General features: G+C 41.3%; 1 long non-coding RNA gene across 2 annotated transcripts; it reads left to right on the top strand.

The window, feature by feature from the left end:
* The first annotated feature begins 228 nt into the window (after nucleotides 1–228).
* Nucleotides 229–10,992, top strand: LOC142831010 (uncharacterized). Of its 2 annotated transcripts, XR_012906596.1 has the most exons (4): nucleotides 229–518; nucleotides 5,652–5,739; nucleotides 8,066–8,128; nucleotides 8,644–10,992. It is a non-coding gene; the product is annotated as an uncharacterized LOC142831010 (long non-coding RNA). The 2 variants fall into 2 exon arrangements; XR_012906597.1 differs by lacking the exon at nucleotides 8,066–8,128 and having other exon boundaries at nucleotides 8,662–10,992.
* Nucleotides 10,993–14,450: the final 3,458 nt, after the last annotated feature.

Genomic DNA, 14,450 nt, shown 5'->3' with positions numbered 1-14,450 from the left:
CCTTATAGACTAACAGATGTATTGGAGCATAAGCTTTCATGGGCAGGGGCGGTGTAACAGGGCAGCTGCCCTGTACTGGCCCTTTAAGAGCCAAACCCTGGCCTGGAGCAGGCCCGGGGAGTTCAGCCCAGCTGGGCGGCATTGGCCAATTAAGGCCCAGCTGGGAGCTATAAAGGGGAAGGGCTGCTTCAACACAGGCAGTGTGAGCTGGCTGCTGAGGGAGCAGGATGCTCTCTGGAGCTAGGGCAGGGCTAGAGGGCCAGGCTGGGCCAGGGCGCTCGGGCAGACAAGACAGCCAGCTGGCCAGCCTGCTAGCCCTGCGTCAAGGCCTAGCTGGAGAGACACCAGACCCCCGGAAGGGGGGCTCAGAGCGAGTGACTTGGGCACTGCCGGAGGGCAGTGTGGCGAAGAGACATACGTGATCGGAAGGGGTCCAGAGGGGAAACGCCCGTGAGCGGAGGCCTGGCCAGACGGAATGGACTGATTCTGGGGATAGACGACGGACCCCCGCTATGGTGGTGGGTGACCCCCTCGTGCCCCCTGACAGGCGGATATAGGGCAGGGCGAATGGGGTGGCCGCCTAGGGCCCCGCGCTTCAAAAAGCCCCGCGCATGCGCTTGGCAAAGGGGGGGAGGAGCCCGCATACTTACGCTGCCCGGGGCCCCACAAAACTGTCATCTGCCCCTGTTCATGGGCAAAGACCCACTTTGTCAGATGCATTTAGTGGAAATTTCCAGAGGCAGGTATAAATATGCAGGCTAGAGATAACGAGGTAAATTCATCATAGGTAAGTACATTGTAAATTACTCTTTTGGTAGTCCAGTTAAAATCACCTCACAAACCCACCTAACATACAAATGAAGCTATAATTGCAATTAGTTGTTAGGGCTAATATTGTTGTGCAATAACTCATGCTCAGGTGTTGTGACTAACATAGCGTATCTATGTGAATAATTGTCCAATATTTCAAACCCTGGTGCATCTTATTAGTGAATTAAAATGTCATTCATGCAGTAAATTATTCCTTGCAAATCTTGGTTTATTGTCAACATTTTTATTTGTTGAAGTATGTAGTACTAAAAAGAAACAAATATGGAAAACGGTGTTCTCCCTGAAGGCATATTGTAACTTGCATTTGGCATATATAGGAATTACACATCAAAGAGAAAATAGATAAAGTAACTAAGCATTCCCATCTATATTTTATATTTCTTATAGTATTTCGCTTCCTTAGTTCCATTTAAGTCAACTCATTTACTGCACATGCCACAGGTAAAACACTTCTATGTCAGAATAAGCATTGCTATTCTTCGGCCAATGGCACCGATTGCTAGTATACATCTGCTAGGTCTATTCATCAGTGCCAGTCAAAATCCTACGGTGCACAAACATCATTTTGAGAACTGTTGTTAGCGTAATAATAGACAAAGATACATTACCCCAATGAGGGTATAAAGCTATTGATCTGGGCATAATGCAGACATAGGGATGAAATCCTGGCCCAACCAACTTCATTGTGAGTTTTTCCATTTACTTCAGTGGACCAGGATATCACCCCCAACTTTTTCATACAATCAGAATCTGACTTCATGTGTGGTTTTGTGGCTATAGATTTTAATGGGCGTTTCACTTGCTCTTCTTCCAGCCAGCCTTTGTTTTCCCCTTTGTCTTTTTGACACCTTTGATATTTCCTATTTTGCTGTCCATTCTGTTTGCATGAAAATTTCTCACACTTCAGATGCCCCCATCTCTCTTGTACTTAACAACTATTTTTTCCCAGGAATCATCTCTTCATCTCTTCTCTCCCCTCCCTGAACTGTTATCCGAGGATTCTGTTTTTTCTTGTCTATCTCAAGGCTTGATCCTGAAAAGAAATATTTTCAGGAGAGCATAGGCCTCATAGAGTGCATCTACACTGCAGGGCTTAACTCGAAATAAGCTACACAAATTGCGCTACGTCAGTTACGTAGCTTATCTTGAAATAGCTTATTTCTAAATACAGAGCATCTACTCAGCACCTATTTCAAAACAGAGTATTCCTCCGACTTCCCTTATTCCTCATACAATGAGGGTTACAGGAGTTGGAGTAAGAAATCCTCTAACTTGACAGGATATCGAAATAACTGCCTGCTGTGTAGATGCAGACTAAGTAATTTCTGAATAACACTAGTTATTTTGAAATAGTGTTTCAGTGTAGACATATCCTAGGAATTTGGGACCCAACATGAACACAAAGGTCCACCCACAAGGAACCTGTTGCAGGTCTCAGATCTGCAGTGACTTCCAAACACAAGGCAAGTGAATGGAAAGACAGACCCAGCCAAACAGTGTGAGGGCCCAAGGCAGCATGGCCAAGCCAGGTGGGCGGGGCTGGGAACTGCCTCGCTCACCTTGCCTAAGGGCCAGGCTTGTGGAAAGACTCCCACTACACCATCTGCTTTTAAAGCACCGTGTAATTTTATGATTGCATAAAGATTTTATATTAGCAGCAATATTCAAGGAAAGAATTTGGCCTTATTTCATATTTTCCACATACATCAAATATATTAGTTCAAGGAAGTTGGAGGTAAATGATATACATTTGAATAATTCTTATTTCAGGATACATTGCCTCTTGTATTAGCTGTAGTTTCTGCACGTGTAAGTTTACAAACATATAAACTCTCAACATTTGCACTTTGCTTCACTTCATTCCATGGGCTTTTACTTAAATTTATGGGTCCAGCTCTCTATCAGAATGAAGTTCTTTTTGTTAATATTTGGATAGTACCTTGGTCTAGCCTGAAAAAGAGAAATGTGAGGAGAGCTGCATTTATAATTTTACAATTATTTATTTTAGTTAGATGTGTGCAAGTCACCAGGGCCAGATGAAATGCATCCTAGAATACTCAAGTAGCTTATAGAGGAAGTATCTGATTCTTCAGCTATCATCTTTGAAAAATCATGGAAGCTGGGAGAGATTCCAGAAGACTGGAAAAGGGCAAATATAGTGCCCATCTATAAAAAGGGAAATAAGAACAACCCAGGAAACTACAGACCAGTCAGTTTAACTTCTGTGCCAGAGAAGATAATGGAGAAAGCTATTAAGGAATTCATCTGCAAACATTTGGAAGAAAATAAAGTGATAGGTAACAGCCAGCATGGATTTGTAAAGAACAAATCATGTCAAACCAATCTGATAGCTTTTTTTGACAGGATAACAAATCATGTGGATAAAGGAAAAGTGGTGGACATCGCATACTTAGACTTTAGAAAGGCATTTGACACTGTCAAAGGAAATACAACTTAGATGGGACTACTATAAGGTGGGTGCATAACTGGTTGGATAACCATTCTCAGAGAGCAGTTATTAATGGATCACAATCATGCTTGAAGGGCATAACAAGTGGGGTTCCGCAGGGGTCCGTTTTGGGACCAGTTCTCTTCAATATCTTCATTAGTGATCTAGATGATGGTAGAGAGAGTATGATTATTAAATTTGCAGATGATACCAACTCTGTTCCTCAGGGACAATGGTATGGTCCTACCGTAAAGATTCAGTCCATCTGTACAGTAGACTAAGCTATCTCAGGGACATCAGAGTGAACTGTCACTGAGACTAAGGACTCCAAATCTTGCCATCTTCAACGTGCATAGTGCACTTTTTCTTTTTGCTTCTCAAATATAAACACAGAACAATGTGGACAGTAAAAAACAACACAGATCAACCTCTTTCCCAAGCCTATCCAAACAAAATGGTGTATTGTACACATAACCATCTGTGAAAGGACTCATTAGTCTAGTCCTCTAATTACTGACCCCATCGGGCCTTGCAGGGCTACCTTCCTGGCTGCTTCTGTGATGCTGCTCCAGTCAGCTGGGGCAGTAGGCAGGAAAGGGGGACTCGGATCTGTCCTCTCTCTGAGTCCCGATCCAGGACCTTAAGGTAGAGAGTCAGCCATGCCTCTCCCTCTTACCTGATTGACAGGGTGTAGCCCCTTCACTCACCAGTCCGCAGACTTACCTCCCTAGCCCTGCCCTGGACCACTTCCTCTCCCTTTTGGCTTACCAGGCTCCACGTCCGCTGGGCATTCCCTCCCAGCACTCTGCATGCGCCATACCCTTTCATCCGCAGTCTCTCGCACCCTGGACCTTTCCTCTCCTAGTCTCTCTTCAGCTCCTTCTTCCTTCCTCTGTCTATTGTCCTCCTCTCCTCCCACATCTTTGTCACCTCCCTGTGTCTTCTCTAGCCTCCCTTTTATCCCCTTGGCCTCTGCCCTGGTCCGCCCTTTGGCATCCCCGCTGACATCACCCCACCCACGACTCACAGGGGACATATTGTGTCTCCCGGCAATGCCTCCCCGGCCAGCCCCTAGTGTGTCGGCTCTGCCAGCTTGAGCAACGTGCGGTTGCCCGGCAACACCGGGGGGAGGGGGTCAGCCCCTTGTGCGGTACTGCTGCAACATGAACCGGGCCTTGCCGCCCAGGGCTCCTCAGCGCCGTTTGGTGGGACCTGTGTTGAGCCATTCTGCTGCCCCGTCTCGGCCACACGGGGCGACGGTGTCTGCCCGGCATCACTCTGCTGCCTGTCCCCCGTGAGGGGGGAAGGGCTGCAAGTGCGGGGGCTCTGCCTCCCTGTCACACCATCCCTCTATGGAAAATATGAAAGAGAGAATGAACCGCGTGTGACAAATGCTAATCCCAATGCATCATGCAACACTGGTACCATGATATGAGAGTAGTTTAAGAACTTTGGTGGAATAGAATAGAACTTTCAAGACTGGAGGGACATGGATCTAGACAAAATTTTCTCAGATTCACAAACAGCAAAAATAACTGATATTCAGATAAAAAATATGTAGGACTACTGTGTCAATGTAAATTGACATAACTATATTGGAATAAATAGATCTATGCTGATCTACCTCACCACATTTTGTTCCCTCCAGACAAACAAGCACCCAACCTGGCTAAAATTCCATGCACTGAATCAGTGAAGGAAATACAAAGTTCCTCAGTGTGACAAATTTTACATTGTCTCTTCACCCTCCCAGCTTGCCATTCATCTATGTTTTGGACAATCTTTCTTATTGTTACTTTTTCTTCACCTAGTTTACAAGAAAATGGAAACTGAGATATTTTAATCCACCTGGCTTTCTGATCAAATGTGATGATAGATTCCAGAGGGGGTATCTCCATTTTGTGAATGGAGCCAAAGAGGTAGGTAGGTGTGTGTGTGTGTGTGTGTGTGTGTGTGTGATTATAGCAGCTGTGCCCCTTAAGAATGTCAGTTCTGACATTGTGTTCCAAAGAACAATATAATTCAAATTGAATGTGTATTTTGACTACAGAGCTATATTTAATACTGCTTCCCACAGAAGAGAATTTGCATTTGTATTTTTCTTTTTTTCTGTGTTATAGGTGACAACATCCAGTATCTGAGAGAGATCTGTAAGGAGGATGTAGAGATGAGGAATTTTTCCTATTTATTTTTAATGAGCTCTATATGAATAATGCAGTTTGGAATTTAAGATCAGAAAGAGACTTCTTGCTTTTACATAGAAGATTTGTAATGCTGCCATAAAATAATATACGTATCTTTTCTCATTCTGAAACATTTTGTTCTGTTAATTGGGAGGTACATTTGTATCACTCTTTTCTCTTTGAATTAGGACAAAGAACTTAACATCTTTCTCTTCCTCTGAAATTCTGGGATTTGGATTTCAACAGTAGAAAGGAAAAAATCTTTCATGCTATCAGGTAAAAGAAAGACTAATGATGCCCTCTCAGTTACTCTGAAATGTTTTCGAGTCTATTCTACAAATATGAGAACTAAGGGCCTGATTCTTACCAAATATAAATGGGTGCGTGTAGTCAAAGGAGTTTGTGCTCATTTACAGCAGCTGAGACTATTGCTTCTACTCCCTACTCTGAACTGCTATTATTTTTCATTTTATGTTCTTAAAGGTGGCTAATACCTGTATAAAAAAGTGATATGAATAAATCATCATAATAGAAGCCTGTCTTTAATATACCGCCCGTGGAGCTTATGCTTTTAAAAATGAGACAGCAATGTAATTGTCTTGGTTTCTCAAGATAACAGAATTCAAAGGATGTTAATATTATTTGTGCCATGGGAGAGGATCAAAACCAAAATTGTTGTCCTAGGAGAAATTCAATTCCAGATTTTAACTGTACAGCTGTTACCTAGCTACATAACAGACCAAATAAAAACCCAGGATATGAATACCTTTGAACATTGGGGAAGTTCAGGAAAGAAATCCTGGCTGCACTGAAGTCAAAGGAAATATGCCTATTGATTTCAATGGGTTAAGGATTTCACTCCAGATCTTGATCCCATGCAAAAGTATGGAAACGCATTTACTCCCGTGCTTTTTGCAAATCATTATCTGACAATTGAAGGCTCCAGCAAAAGTTCTGCACACCCTCAGTTCAATAAGGATTGTTATGTATTGAAATTAAAGGGCTCATTTTCAAGTCAGATTTTGCTTAACTGAGGCAGCATGCGTGCAAAATTGTGCACTTCCATACCAACCTCCATTTTTCAAATGCAAATACACAGGCATAGTATAAAAATCCCTTACGTGCATTTGCCCTTTAAACAGTGGTCATGAAGGAAATTAAATTTGCACTGCAACAAGTGAATGGCCTTTCGGGGCTCAAATTCAAACTCTTAGATGTTCATTCAAACTACAGGATGAGGTTTAATAAAGAGAAATGCAAAGTGCTCCACTTAGGAAGGAACAATCAGTTCCATACATACAAGATGGGAAGCGACTGTCTAGGAAGGAGCATGGCGGAAAGGGATCTAGGGGTCATAGTGGACCACAAGTTGAATATGAGTCAACAGTGTGATGCTGTTGCAAAAAAAGCAAATATGATTCTAGGTTGTATCAACAGGTGTGTTGTAAGCAAAACTCGTGAAGTCATTCTGCCGCTCTACTCTGCACTAGTTAGGCCTCAGCTGGAGTACTGTGTCCAGTTCTGGGCACCACATTTCAAGAAAGATGTGGAGAAATTGGAAAGGGTACAGAGAAGAGCGACAAGAATGATTAAAGGTTTAGAGAACATGACCTATGAAGCCAGGGTTCATGAACTGGGCTTTTTTAGTTTGGAAAAAAGAAGATTAAGGGGGGACATGATAGCGGTTTTCAAATATCTAAAAGGGTGTCACAAGGAGGAAGGCGAAAATTTGTTCCTCTTGGTTTCTGAGGACAAGACAAGGAGTAATGGGCTTAAAGTGCAGCAGGAGAGGCTTAGATTGGACATTAGGAAAAAATTCCTAACTGTCAGGGTGGTCAAATATTGGAATAAATTGCCAAGGGAGGTGGTGGAATCTCCCTCTCTGGAGATATTTAAGAACAGGTTAGATAGACATCTGTCAGGGATGGTGTAGACGGAGCTTGATCCTGCCTTGAGGGCGGGGGGCTGGACTCGATGACCTCTCGAGGTCCCTTCCAGTCCTATTATTCTATGATAAGAGACAAATTACTTAATGAAAGGATAAATGGGGTTACTTTTCTTCAGGAGCCATGATTGTGTGCACATGCCAATGAAAGGCATAATTATGTGCATGTGCAAAACATAAGGCCATACATTTTTTTTGGTAGTCTATCATGTCCAACGATGACATCTTGAGCTTGCACAGGCTCATCAGTTGTGGACTCGCATGTGGCTGAGGAGTCCAAGCCTGTAACGGCATGGGTGTTCACAGTGGGGGCAAAGGAATTGTCCTGGCTTTGTCGGTGTGGCTGCTACTGTTGCTTTTCTCCTCTCATGAGCATAAATCAGGCGTATGCGTAGCTGCTCTTCAAAGTTGTCATAGGCATGTTGTATGAGAGCACGCCAGCCTGTTCGGTCTTCTTCATGCTTCTCTAGCTACTTTGGCTTTAATCCAGCATAAGCAATGTTGGCCGTTACGCAGTCCATAAAACAATACCTCTAATTGTCCAGCAAAATTATCTGTGGTAAAATTGATCTCATCAGGTATCATTGTCTCTTTGAGCAGGGTTAGGGGGAGCATTATAAACATAGACATTATCCTTTCTGTTTTATTTGTCCTTAGATTGATCAATCAGATGAGATAGAAAATAGCTTCTAATAGCCTGTCCTCAAATGTATTGTGACGGTAAGTTGTTTATTATTAATGGGCTTTCTATGTCAACAGCAGATCATTTCATTTTCTCTTCATTGTTCATGGTTCCTGTCACTGGTATCTTTTGTCTTCATAGGGACATTTTTTGAATTTTTAAATAAAGAGGTTGTTTTTTGCCATTATTGCAGGGATCATTTAGAACTCCAATTAAGCTAGCTGCTTGTACATGTAAATAATGGCAATTTCTTCTCAGCCTCAGCAATATCTATAATAATAAATGGACTTTGTTGCATAGATCTATATGCATCTGTCACACTAGTATGTCCTTTGTATATGTTAAGTAAGGAGTATAATTCTCTGCCATTATTCCTTGTTGCATACTGTACACACTTGTCCCATGAAAAGCCAGAAATGCAATTGAGGTCAGGGAGAATTCTGTGCAGTGAATAATGATATTTATGGTATTTCTTATGCTACTATTGTTGTTTGCTTAATTCCATTTTATCATCTAACTTTTCCATGGAATGACTTTGTCCATCCCATAAAAGAAGAGCAAGAGAGTAAAGTGGAGTAAAGAGAAAGCAAGACCTACCAGCAAAAAACCCAAAGCAAAACCCATTAACTGCAGTTTGCCATTCTCCGCCAACGGAAGTGGCAGGAAATGGCACGGATTGGGACACATCTTCCCATGGTTCTCATTGGCTCGGAATGGTGATGCCTGGCCAACAGGAGCTGCAAGGGACTGTACCTGTGGACTCACAAGTAAATAAAGACTCTGCCAGGCCGCCAGGTGCTAACCCTGGCGAAATGCATGCAGCTTGTGGGTCACTTATCGCCCACCCCTGTACTAAAGCAGTCTGCACAGACTCTAATTTAACATCATTGAGACAACAATTTTATCCTGTGCATGGGCACAGGAACATCCATTGATCTATCTGTTTGCAGCCCCAAGATATGTACTCTGCTTTTTTATGCAATTCTTGCATTCATTTGACTTATTTCAGAAGCAGCGTGAAAGCATACTGTTGTCTTTCATATTCCGTATGTATAGAAATTTCTGAAAACTCAATCCACTTAAAATACATATTTAAATATTCATTACCTTAAATCAAATATTGGAAACTTGCTGAATTAGCAAAATAATTCACTACTGAATTTAAAATAATTATCTGTCTAGGATTCTAGAGCATCTTTCCTCTGCCATCAGGCTTATAGAAAAAATAATAGGCAAGCTAAATGTTTGGTTTACTATGAAACCCGAGTGACATTGATGGAGTATGAACCCAAGCAAACCAAAATCCATACTGATATCTTTGGATATGACCACACTTACTCACATTGCTTTTGAAGCCCATCAGATTTCTTGGGTAACAGAATATGATACAACATCTTTGTGTAAACCAACAGTGTTTGTCTTTGTCTGAAGGGTCTTTTTGCCCTCTATTGAATGGCATATTGATACAGTAGCTTGCTACATATAACTAAAGGAGTCGCCCTTAAGATCAGTGCTCGGGATTTGTACTTTTGGTACAAGACACAAAGCCCTCTACAGTCAATGACAGTCTCCCTATTGATACTAACAGGCTTTGGATCAAGCCCTTTGTGTTGAAGGTATGATCCTTGCCTTCAGCCATCAATGTGTGGACAGTGTTACATTCATCAGAACCCTTATTTTTGAAACCTCTGAGTTTCTCATACTTCTAATAGTCCATTGCCAAACACTGGTCCTGATTGCTTCCACTAGATCATGTCAACATGAATTTTAATGCCACTCTTAGCCAAATGCAATATTATACTTCAATGTATTTGGGAAGCTAAACTGGCCATTTGCAATGTTATATTAGTTAGCTATTTTGATTAATCCTAAACTATGAACAAAAACTAAAATGTTTAGATGGTCAAGGCTGAGAATTTCAGAGATGCCTAAGGGATCTGGGTGTCCCATTCTTCTAAAAATGAACAGAATTATGTGTCCAGACCCTCTGAATGACTCTGGACATCTCAGGGAATAACCACTATAACATATTGTCTTAATTAAACGTGGTATTACGTGTATTCACGTATCCAATTCCCTTAAGTTAAATAGAATGTCACATGTAAATAAATATTATTGCAAAAAGGTTGCAGATCTAGGTTCTAAATCCCACAAGGGTGAGCAGATGCATAAAGGCATTATAATAAACTACTTTTGAATTAATCCATGCACATTCACTCTATTCCTTTCCACTACCCTACCTTCCCTTTCCCCGCTATCTGAAAATATACCATCAAGAAAAGCAACTCATTTTCATGTACACCAGGGAAACATTACAATTATTGTAAAAATGGTAAATGAAGTAGGACAGATACAAATTAGGGAGGATTATTTGTATCCTCTCAGCAACCCTTGCAAAGCAAAGTAATAGCCTTGAAGTCATTATGTGGGGGAGAAATGGGTATACAATAAATACTTGCAACTTGACAGTGACTCTGCTGCACCCTGTAAATTATTAGTTTCAGCCTTTCTGCATCCTCTCTTACTAACTGGTATAGTATGAACAAAAACAATTATTATTCTTTCATGAGTGAGCCAAATTTTCTGCAAAGAATAAGCCGTTTTTCCATCCATAGCACTTGGTGGCTATGACATTCAATACCAGTTACTAGAGCTTTGTATAACTTTGGATGACTAGATATATTATTTCATTGGAATAGCTATTTCATTTGCCATCCATCTTTATTCATGGTCTGGGTAGCAAAACCATATCCTCTTACATTTGTGTTATGTTCTGATGTAACCAATTTTGCTCATTATACTAATGCTTCAGACAACTCTGGTGCATGTGTTTCTCTGTTTAATAGCAATAGTGCTAACAAGACGGATAAACATGTTCTCTGGAAATAATGTAGCTGAAGTAGGTATATCCATCAGTAGCAATATTATTGCTATTTATAATTCCTATCATGCCACCAATGAGCAAGACACTTTGCAGACATGTCTGTAAACAAGGCCCCTGACTTGAAGAGCTTGCAGTGTAAATCTAAGATTTTTCAAGCTCATTACAGCTTTTTGAACATTGCAGATTATAAAGAAAAATGTAGGAAGTATAATGAAGTTGGAACACTGTATGGTGTTATGTTAATTTCAGAAAAGAATCAGCATGGCAGAATTGTTTCTTCTTGGAATTCCTGTTAGTTTTATCTCACTATCTCTAGAGTTGTAACAGAGTCCTTTTCAATGAATCTCATAGATATGTGCATAAGTATTCCATAAGATGGGTCAAGATTTAGCCATTGGTGTGAGTTTGTGAGATTTTTTTCATTCCCTGAACACTTGTGTTAAAGGTACCTAAAAGCCCATTGCCTGCTCCATTGATTTGCTAGCATTGATACACATGCACCTTCTGATTCTGTTAATATGAACTTTCTCTTTCAATTACTACTGGAGTCCTGGTGGCTGCTGGAGATGTCATCTGACTATATCTTATAATTAAAAATCACACCGCATAAGACTAAGCATGTTAAGCCCAGTATCCTGACCAAATTCCAGCTGGCTAATTACACTCCGCCTGCTTGATTCTTTTCCTGCAGTTTCTTTAGAAGGCATTATTATTATTCACCCCTTATCCCAAATTGCCATGTGTTTTCACTGTGTGTGGCTATCCACTCTTAAACAACTGCTGTGCTCCACATCTGCAGTAGCTGTATTTCTTGACTGGAGGAAAAGATCTCTTGATATTTTCTACACTGACAATTTTCTTAGCAATGCTTAATATCCCACATTGTTAATATTTCCTGGGAGATGCCTCCCAACCACAATGAAGTGTTTTGAAGCTTTGTTAATAAATGTTAATCACATTGAGATCCTCAAATGAAAGGCACTAATGATAGGGAAAGCATATTTCTTACTGAGCTAAATACAGGGACTCAGCATCAGTTATTGGGTCATGTCCTAGATACTTTGATGGGAGGCTTGGTTGAGGGTAGGATTCTGAGAAAGAATGCTTTTCACCCGCTTGGCTGAAGCAGCTACTCTGACCTCAAAACATTATGTGAGGGGCAATAAGCCCCAAAGATCTGTGCCGATACTAGTGTCCGCAGTCCCCATTCTATACCCCTCCCTCCTCATCCATGTTCTGCTAAAAAAGAAATCCTTTACAGGATTGAACCAAAAGGAGTGGGGGAGAGGGCTAGTTGCCCCAGGGCCCATAAGTTCTAAGAGACACAGGGCTCACGGCTGCTGCTATTGTGGCAGCTGCCGCAGGCAGAAACTAGGCCCTTTAAATCACCACCTGAGTACCACGCTGAGTGTTCCATGTGGCTTTGAGGGCAGGAGAGGGCACACCATGTTCTGGGCAGTACAGAGGGCTGGCTGCCCCCGCCCATGCCTATTGACCAAGGCCCAGCTTTTCTATGAGTGTGGAACCATGCCCCTTTGCCATGGGGCATACACAGGCTGTCAGCTTCCCTGAGTTGGTGGACTCCTTACCCCCTTTCATGGATACTAGATGCTTCTACAGCCATGGAAGTAAAAGCCAAATTTGTTCCATTTTCATTAGTTAGACTCCAAATAAACCTTTTGTTGAGATCTATTAAGCCCCACCCCCTCCTTAGAAAAGTGTTAGATAAGATAAAAAAAGGCCACAAATATTCGGTCTCTTCCAGTAGATTTGTGACTACAGGACTATTCTTCAAGTAGAAAGGGAGGTTCACATCACTAAAAGGAGAGGAACGCATATATTTTCGTTCATGATAAGTCCAAGACAATTGTAGTTCAATGGTTAAATGAGGTTTTCAACAAAATAAAGTGAATAAATTATATGACCAGACAATTCATCAGTAACACAATGATTTGGAAATAAAAATCTCATTTGAACTTTAAAAATGAGTAAATCATTAAAAGGTCAATTAAAGTCACTTCCTGTTCTCAGCACTAAATCACTTAACAGATAAATATGTGGGATGCTTTGCAGTGTTCTCGATTGTATTCATTCAAAATCAAGAGTCAGGCATAAGAAATTAATGAGATTGGCTTAAAAATCATTAGATTTTTCTTAAAGAACAAATTTTGGTTTCTTTTATTTGCCTTCTGTTTTCAGGACCTCTAAGGGGCTCTCCAGTGATGTTTTCAAGTTTTTCTGTGCAATCATAATAGGTTTATTTTGAAAATAGGTACATTTCTGTCTAAGATACTCACTATGGATACAGTCTGGATCGATGGACCAATTGTGTCCTTTTAATTCTCCAGTTTGAAGTGTTTTTATCTCACTTTGCTGTGAGAACCATCCCTTGTTTGCTACATAAAGCCTCCAACACATAAATCATGCCCATCTCTACTATATGAATTCTATAGCCAGCCACTTTACATTACAGGGCAATACCAGCAAACTCCGAGTGCCAGGTGTTCCCCCAGAAGTGTGCATCTTTTACTGCACTGCACCCTCTTAGGTAATAGAAGTTATATAAAGTCTGTGATAAATCATTGTAAAATTATATGTACAACTCTTGTTATCCCAAATGAAGTTTCTGGAACACTTCAAACATACCCCTTAACATAAAACACCACCACAAATTCATTAACTACAGAAAAATTGATTTTTTAAAGTGGCAACTAGTAATGATGAGTATGTCAGAATTGGTTATAAAGAAATAAAAGGTAAAACACAACTAACACCAAACTTCACTTGGTGAACCTTTTTCAGTCAGAGTCCCCTCCAAGTCCAATTCTGCTTCCTTGTTCCACCGGTGTTAATGATGTCAGGGATAGAGAGCAAATGGAAGATTATTTGGAGCATATGCCATTATAGCTTATAACCCTTTTTCTTACACAAAAATCATCTCCCTGAGATGTTTAGGAGTCATAGAGTGGTATGGACAGGAACTTTAAACTGCTTCTTTAGGCTACGTCTAGACTACATGCCTCTGGCGACAGAGGCATGTAGATTAGGCTACCAGGCATAGGAAAACGAAGCGGCGATTTAAATAATCGCCGCTTCATTTAAATTTACATGGCTGCCGCGCTGAGCCGATCAGCTGTTTGTCGGCTCAGCACAGTAGTCTGGACGCATGGGTGTCAACATCAAAGGCATTTGTTGACCACCCAGGTATGCCTCCTGGAATGAGGTTTACCTGGGTGGTCGACAAATGCCTTTGATGTCGACACCCGCGCGTCCAGACTACTGTGCTGAGCCGACAAACAGCTGATCGGCTCACCGCGGCAGCCATGTAAATTTAAATGAAGCGTCGATTATTTAAATCGCCGCTTCATTTTCCTGTGCCTGGTAGCCTAATCTACATGCCTCTGGCGACAGCGGCATGTAGTCTAGACGTAGCTGTCAAAATGTAGATTTTCTGCCCATATTATTTTGCCAGCCAA

This window comes from Pelodiscus sinensis, chromosome 11 (genome assembly GCF_049634645.1).
Source record: "Pelodiscus sinensis isolate JC-2024 chromosome 11, ASM4963464v1, whole genome shotgun sequence".
NCBI classification, from domain to species: Eukaryota; Metazoa; Chordata; order Testudines; family Trionychidae; genus Pelodiscus; species Pelodiscus sinensis.
The sequence above is the reverse complement of the archived record's forward strand: the minus strand, read 5'-3'. Positions and strand labels throughout refer to the sequence as shown.